This window comes from Sminthopsis crassicaudata, chromosome 5 (assembly GCF_048593235.1).
Source record: "Sminthopsis crassicaudata isolate SCR6 chromosome 5, ASM4859323v1, whole genome shotgun sequence".
Taxonomy (NCBI): domain Eukaryota; kingdom Metazoa; phylum Chordata; class Mammalia; order Dasyuromorphia; family Dasyuridae; genus Sminthopsis; species Sminthopsis crassicaudata.
In genome coordinates, this window is record NC_133621.1 from 85799808 (window position 1) to 85808299 (window position 8492).

Below are 8492 nucleotides of genomic sequence, written 5' to 3' on the forward strand. Positions count from 1 at the left end.
TAGTTTTTGGTAATTCAGTAAACTTTTTAAGTGCCCAAGATACCACGGGATAGATTGTAAGCTCCTTTAGGACTGTGACTGACTATCTTTATATCTCTAGAACCTCACACAGGGTTCCACAGAATAATAATAGCTAACATTCATATAATGCTTGACAAATATTAGCTCATTTTATTCTCACAAAACAGCCCAAGGAAGTAAATGCTATAATTATCTTCATTTTACAGCCGTGGAAACCAAAGCAAACAAGTTAAGTGACCTACCCTGAAAGTGTGTGAGGCTTGATTTGAATTCAGACTGCAGGCCTAGGATTCTATCCATTGTAACAGCTTGCTGTGCTATATACTTAAATGAATATAATTCAAAGAAAAATGAGATGAGGGGCCAGAAATCAAGAAAACTTCTGTTCCTAAGTTTAAATCTGGCTTTAGACTCTTACTGGAAATATGACCAGGACAAGTCATTTAAACTTGTTTGCCTTAGTTTCTTTATCTATCAAATGAGCTGGAAAAGGAAAGGACAAACTATTATCCAGTGTCTTTGCCAAGAAAACCCCTACAAAAAGTCAGACATAGTGGAAGCAACTTAATGACAGCAAATTCAGATGGGTGAAAGAAGGGATCCTGACAAGGTATTTTAGGAAAATCTGAGGAGGAAGAGAACACTATTAGTAGGGAGGGATTAGTCAAAATTAGGCATCGAAGCCAGATCTCAGTAGATGGCCAGTGGCTAAAGGAGACCAATTTTGTCACCCAGTGTTGGTCTTAAATCTTGGGGTTGGGATATCTGAAATGAACCATTAGTAAATAAGCCTCATTTAGGGCTTTGAAACAAGAGTTTTCTCACTGGGGTTATTTAATCTAAATGGAGCAGTTTATTTTAATTCCTTGGAGAACTCTTAGTCTACAAAGCTGTAAATTCTTATTTATGTAATATTTTGCCTTAAATGCCAATCAGTAACGCATTTCCATGGTCAAAAAAAAAAAAAAGGCCACAGTAGTTCTAAATCCACCAGGATATTTGTTTTTGGCCTCCAGAGAGGCCATTCATATTTGCCCTAGGTTAGTGATAGGCAGTCAGCCTGTGATTTCATTGGTTGAGGGAACTCCCAATCAATCAAAATCACTATTTATTAAGCACTCCTAGCACTGGGGATACAAAGAGAGGCAAAAGACAACTCCTGCCCTCAAAGAGTTTACAATCTGAGGAAGACCATATGTAAACCACAGGAATTGGCTCAGAGGATAGTATGGGGGTCAGTCTTGGATATTTACTAGCTGCGACAAGTCACTTAATTTCTGTTTGCCTTAATCCATTGGAGAAGGAGATGTAATGTATATGTAAATATGTATATGTATATATAAATAACGGAAGGGAGGCATGGAGAATTAAGAGGATCTGGAGCAAGCTTCCAGGAAAAAGATGAGACTCTAATTGGGACTTAATAGCAGTCACTGAGATCAGTAGGCAGAGCAGAGTTTGGGTTGGCAACTTCTCTATAACTTAATGTCTTTGAAACACTGCAAAGTAAATTAGCTTGCCCGGGATTATACTGTCAGGCTTCCTGCTTCCAAGGCGCTTTCCATTCACTCTGCAGCTCCCGTCTCTTAACCTCTAAATTGGAGTATAGTGAACAGTAGCTGGTGGGCCTTTCCCAACAAGGATGATGTTGATGGTGACTCCTGATGTTTAGATATTCATTTTGTTTTCTGTATACTAACTCAGAACAACAATCATCTGAGGTATGGAGCATGGGTTTTATAATTTCCACTTTGAAAATTAGGAAATAAAGCCAGGGAACATTGACTCGCCCAAGATCTCTGAGTTAGCGAAGGGCTAAATATAGGTCCTCTAAGTCTAAATCCAAGGTCCTCTCTGCTGTAGTCCATTGCGTCCAATGGTTCTCAGTTGGCTATTTTAAATCATTCTCCTTTCCTGTTTCTGAGCTAACTACTCCAGTCCCTGTAGACCCTGGGTTTTTATTATAGTGCTTGGTCATGGTTATTATCTTTTGATCTATTGCACTCTGCTTTTTAAGAGGTAGAATGGTAGGATCTAGTCTTACCCACCGTGAGTGTGTATATCTTGAGCACTCTCCTCTTCCCTCTTGCTCATCTGTGATTTCATCAGCTTCCAAGAATCCAACTATCCTTTCAAATATATAGCCCGCTCCTACATCTACATATCTAGCCCCATCTCTCTTCCCCAGTTCCACATCTTCAATTGTCGGCTTGATACTTCACCTGAAAGTCCCTTATGAGTGTCAGACACACATTATCCAGAACAGAACTTGTTTCCTTTCCCTTGAACCCACCTCTGTCCTTCCTTCCCTATTTCTGTCAAGGACATGACCCTTCTTCCAGATGTCCAAATTAGAAACTCCAGATTAGAATCCTTTTTGACTCAGCTCCTTCATCCAAGTCAGTTGCTAAATCTCCTGGATTCTGACTCCTTAATGTCTCCTCCCACATTCAGCCTCTTCTATGTCCCCACACCATAATCCTCCTAGTCTAGGGCCTTTGATATTTTTCACCTGGATTATTGCAATAGCTTCTAATAGGCCTCTCTGGATTCAGCCCTTCCCCTCTGCAAACCTCCTTCATTCAGCTGCCAAATTGATATTCCTAGTGTAGGTTTGACTAGTTCACTCTTCTACTCAAGAAACTTCCCAAGATCTCCAGTGCCATATTCTGGCCTAATTGGCCTACTCTTCCTCAAACTGGACATTCCAGCTACCATCCCCTTTGCATAAGGCCATCTGTCCCTCATCCCTGAAGTGCTGTCACTCTTTACTTCCTCCTCTTGGAGCTCCTAGGCTCCGCCTAGGCTCAGCTCTAGGACTATTACATTGGAGAGTCCTTTCTTGAATATCTCACTATTAGGATGCTAATCCCACCCTCCAACACAATATATTTACTTAGTAATTACTTGCATGTATATACCCTTCACACACACATATTCTTCCAGTAGAGTGTAAGCTCTTTGAGGGCAAGGACTGTCTCATTTTTTATTTATATTCCCAGCAGTGTATGCTCCATGGTAGGTGCTTAATAAATGATTGTTGATTCATTTCTTCCTTTTCTTGAGTCTGATATTTTTGACTATGGGAAACTTGAGACTGGTTGACATGGATGTAGAAGGAAAGGAAAAGAGGAAAGATGTGGGGGAGGGAATGTAGCCGGAACGCTCAAGATTGTGTCTCTAGGGATAAAAGTGGGGAGCAGAGTTTAAGCTCTAGCCCAACCCTCCCATTCCCCAAGATCTCCAACATGCTCCTCCATTCCCTAGCCTCTCAAACAGTGCTGCCTGACTCACTAGAGGCACTTAATAAATGTTTGTTGATTTGATTCGACTGACTGATTGCTTGGGCCAGTAGGGAAAAATAAATAAAGCAATGTCAGATATTGTTTCCCCATGCCTTTGCTCTAGGAACTAAGGACCATAGAAAAATTATAGTCAAAGTGCCTGAAAGAAATGAGCAAGAAGCATCACATAGGGGTTGGTGGACCGGCAAATCTCAGCACTGGGATTAATCTGCAATCTTCCAAGTGATGTCACAGTTTCACCAGTCTTTCCAGGGATGACCCACTTCCTTTGTATAGTCACACCTCGTTGGCTAATTATAATGAAGGGGAATAGGAAATTCCGGTTAACTGAATCTTCTGGATTAACTTGGGGCCATCTAGAAACCTTATGGAGATCCGCCCTTGTTGACAATCTTCATAAAACTTGGATCTCTCTTTCAGGGATTAGTGGATTAAGTATTAGAACTGATTGTTTGATGCCTGAGGACTCTCCAAGAATTTCATGATCACCACTTCAGTCATTTGTCCTCATTCTCCAGGACTGGAAGTGGGGGTAGAAAAAGTAGAGAAGGAAACAGGATGATATTTGTAAAATGCTACACAATGTCGAGGCACAGAGTAGGTGATTAGTTAATTCTTGTTCCCTTTCCCCATCTCCCATATCAATGTAGGGACTTTCCAACATGGAACTCTCCTCTGAGGTTAGGCGATTTGCCCAGGGTCACCCAACTAGTGACACAGTTAGGGGTAGATCTTTCTGACTACAAGGCTGGCCCTCAGGAGGTGCTGAGCTAAAGAAGATGAGTCCCTTTGTTCTCTTATTTGAAGTTTTATAGACACTGACGCAGAACAGTGGATAAGCCCCTCCACACTATATTAGTTGAGGTCTTTGCCACCCACTCTAGTAATGTTCTGAGGCATCAGTGTGGTGGGATAGCCACATTCTGGAAGTCTGAATGCAGAGCGCCAGTTCTGATAGATCCAAGCTGGAAAGAATTTGAGCATGGCCTCCAGTAATGGACTATATATTGGATTTTCCACTGCTGTCCTTCCTTCTTTGATCCCATCTCTCTCTTTAGGAACTTGCTCCATCTCTTACTTATAAGAACACAAGTTTAGAGCTGATAGGGACTTGGGAAGTTGAGTCAGTCTCACCTCATCCATTTATAAGTGAGGAAACTGAGACTTGCCATGGCTCATGTAGCTTGCTCTCTCTGTCTCTCTCTCCCTCTTTCTCATCTTCTCACTTCTTATCTGCATCTACAAGTATGTCCATTCTTTCTCATTAGATTTCACTCATTCAATTTGAACCTCTATGCAGTTGATTCTAAGAACTATGTGTATAGTCCTACCTTTTTCCTGAACCCTAGACTAGCATCGATAATTGTCTGTTAGACAGCTTCACCCGTATTTCTGCTTGCTAATTAAATTCTTTCTTTCTTTCTTTTTTTTTCCTGAGACAATTGGGGTTAAGTGACTTGCCCAGGGTCACACAGCCAGAAGTGTTCAGTGTCCTCTTGACTTCAGGGCTGGTGCACTGTGCCACTTAGCTGCTTCTCGCTAATTCAATGTCAACATATCTAAAATTGAATTTGTCATCTCTCTGCCTCCCTTCTCCCCCCAAAAAGAATAAAAACCTGGCCCTCCTTCAAATTTTGATGTTTCTTTTTAATTTTTTATATTAAAGCCTTTTGTTTTCAAAACATTTGCACGTAAGTGAAATGAGCAGAACCAGGAGATCATTGTACACAGCAACAGCAATATTACACGATGATCAATTCTGATGGACATGGCTCTTTCCAACAATGAGATGATCCAGGACAGTTGCAATGACCTTGTGATGATGAGAGCCATCTACACCCAGAGAGAGGACTGTGGGAGCTGAGTGTGGATCACCAGCATAGTATTTTCACTCTTTTTGTTGTTTGCTTGTATTTTATTTTCTATCTTATTTTCCCCCCTTTTGATCTGATTTTTCTTGTGCAGCAAGATCCTTGCAAAATCTTGTGTTCTAATTTTTTCCCTCCCTTCCCCTCGCCCTCTCCCCTAGCTGACAAGTATTGATGTTTCTTTTAAGAGTACCAGTGCACTCCCAATCTCCCAGGTCCCTGATTCCCCCCTGCTCCCCAAACCATACCTAGTCAACTAACTGACTGGTTCTGTCTCTTCTACTTTAAAGACATCTTTTATGTTCTCTAACATTTCAACCATCCTTTGTAGACTCTGATAATAACCTTCCCATTGATCTCCCTGCCTCCATCTCTCCTCCTGCTCCAATTCACTTTTCACAGAGATGCCAAAATAATTTCACTAAGACACAATGCTAACTATGTCACTCTCCTGCTGAGAAACCTCTACTAGCTCCCTATTGTCATTTAAGTAAAATAAACCCTAGAGGGGCATTGGTGGCAGGTTCCAACTTACCTTTAAACTTTAATTCACATTGCTCTCCTGCTGGGCTAATAAACTATTCCCACACTTAGCGTCCTAGCTTTTACTTCTGTTGGGTCTCAGAAGCTGTCCTCCTCCTCCCCCAACTGCTCAGGATAGAATACTTGTCCTCCTCAGCTCTACCTTTCTCCCCCACTTCAAATATTCCTAAAGCACTTCATCTGGATTTCCCATTTGCTTCATTATCTTTTATTATCTTTACCCATATGTGAGTCCCATCTCCTCGACCTCCACCCTCCCAGCTCCAGGAGAAAGTCATCTGTAGAGTAGACATTGTTGTTTTTGTCTTTGCCATCCCATATAGTCACAAAAAAGAAGTTGTTCAATTGAACTGAATTCTGAAGAACTGCCTAAACAGAGGCTAATTCTGATAGCTGGCCACTGGTTTTTGGCTTTGACTTTAGCAGTTTATCAGGCAGACCTGAATCTGTCATGGACCCCAGGGTCATTTACCTTCTCTGGGTCTTCATGACCTCATGGCTGAAAGGAAGAACTTGGACTCTGGGGCCTCTCTCAGAACCAGCCTTGGGGTACTAAGATCTGATGTTTCCTCGGACGTTGGGGGAAAGGGGAAGAGTGTTAAAGAGAACTGAATCATCGGGCACTCATCTCCAAGCTCTCCCCCTGGTCCTGCAGCTTGAATCAGTTCAGCCAGAGTTCTATCCTAGCTTGGCCATTAAATGGCCACGTGCTCTTAGTTGAGTCAAGTCAATATGCTTCTAGTTTATTATCTGTAAAAGTGGGGCTCCAACACTCACTCCCCACCAGCAGTTATGTTATGTATTCACTAATTTAAAAAACAAAAAGACTACCCTCCAGAGGCAACTGGAGCTCTGGAGGTTAGTTGGTTGTCCAGGCTCTAGCCTCTGACTTCCCGCTTGGTTCTGGCTGAGAATCATTTTGTTCAGCTTTCCGTTTGCTGCCTTACAGTGAAGATAACCTGGAGGGCTGAGAAAGGGAGAGTTTCCTATGAGTTGATTGCTTTTTTTTTTTTTTTTCCACATCAAGAATTTCCAGGCTTGCTATTCCCATTTTACAGATGCTAAAAACTGAGGCCCAGAAGGTGAGGTGCTTTGCTCAAGGTCATCCAGGTAGCAAGTAACAGAGCTGGAGACCAAGCCAGACTTCTGTAGCTCCAGCTTCGGTGCTCTTGCCCCAGCGCCATCGGCCTCTCAAGGACTTTAAAGTGACTCCCCAGCCTGAATTAACCACTTAGCTAAAATCGGACATTTTTCCGTAGGAGGGCTTAAACGTGCGGTTTTACTGGCGCACCTACAAAGGGATTACAAAAACCCATTTTCAGAGTTCAAGGAGGAGGCGATATGGTGGGAGGGGGGTCCAAGAGAACGCGGCCTCCAGCTTGGGCTGCCTCAGTGGGAGGGAGCCGAGCCCAGAAGCAGGGCTGGGGCCGTGGCTCTTTCACCTCCCAGTCAGGAACTCTGAAAAGGGGTCTGCGCCCCCGGAAAAAGCGGGGCCAGCCTCGCCAGCGCCCTGCTTACAGCCTCTTAGCTGGAGGCAGGCTCTGCTGACCTCGGGGGCTCATGGACCCCAGACTGGAAGTGGGCCCGAAGGCCCCCCAACCTGAAAACCCTGGGGCGCGGGAAGTGAAATCGCTCTGAGATGGCACGGGCAAGTGAGGCCCCGGAGCACGGCGCCCGGGCCCGGGCGCCCGGCGGGTGCTGAGTGCGGCGTGCGCAGAGCGCCCAGCTGGAACTGAAACCGGCCTCGGGCGCTCCCAGCTCTGGGAGCCCGATCGGGCCGCTGCGCGCCTCAGTTTCCACTGCCGTAACATGGAGATGGATGGCGTCTCCCTCGAGGGGCTTGTTTTTTCTTCCTATCTTGCACACCGGGTCAGATGAGATGGAAGATGTGAACGGGCTTCCAGAAGGAATGAGAAGACCGAATGTTTCTAGTCCTCTGCAGACTAGTGCTGGAGGGGCGCCCCGAGACCCCGGAGCCGCCTCCCCGGTGTGCCGTGCCCCCGGGGTCGGAAGGGGCCCAGCCCCGTCCATTTCAGGCCCAGGACGCTCCCCGCTGCTCCCCGCTGCCTGTCGGTGCTTTACCAAGCCCCGGTGTTGCTCTTCAGAGACTGGGTGCCTCGTGTGAGAGCGGGATGCGACTGCCGGCCCCGGGGTGCGCCCCTCAGTGCGTCCCCTCAGTGTGTCCCCGTTAGTGTGTCCCCTCAGTGCGTCCCCTCAGTGTGTCCCCTCAGTGCGTCCCCTCAGTGTGTGCCCTCAGTGCGTCCTCTCAGTGTGTCCCCTCAGTGCGTCCTCTCAGTGTGTCCCCCTCAGTGTGTCCCCCTCAGTGCGTCCCCTCAGTGCGTCCCCTCAGTGAGTCCCCTCAGTGAGTCCCCTCAGTGTGTGCCCTCAGTGTGTCCCCTCAGTGTGTCCCCTCAGTGTGTCCCCCTCAGTGCGTCCCCTCAGTGTGTGCCCTCAGTGCGTCCTCTCAGTGTGTCCCCCTCAGTGTGTCCCCCTCAGTGTGTCCCCTCAGTGCGTCCTCTCAGTGTGTCCCCCTCAGTGTGTCCCCCTCAGTGCGTCCCCTCAGTGCGTCCCCTCAGTGAGTCCCCTCAGTGAGTCCCCTCAGTGTGTGCCCTCAGTGTGTCCCCTCAGTGTGTCCCCCTCAGTGTGTCCCCTCAGTGCGTCCTCTCAGTGTGTCCCCCTCAGTGTGTCCCCCTCAGTGCGTCCCCTCAGTGCGTCCCCTCAGTGAGTCCCCTCAGTGAGTCCCCTCAGTGTGTGC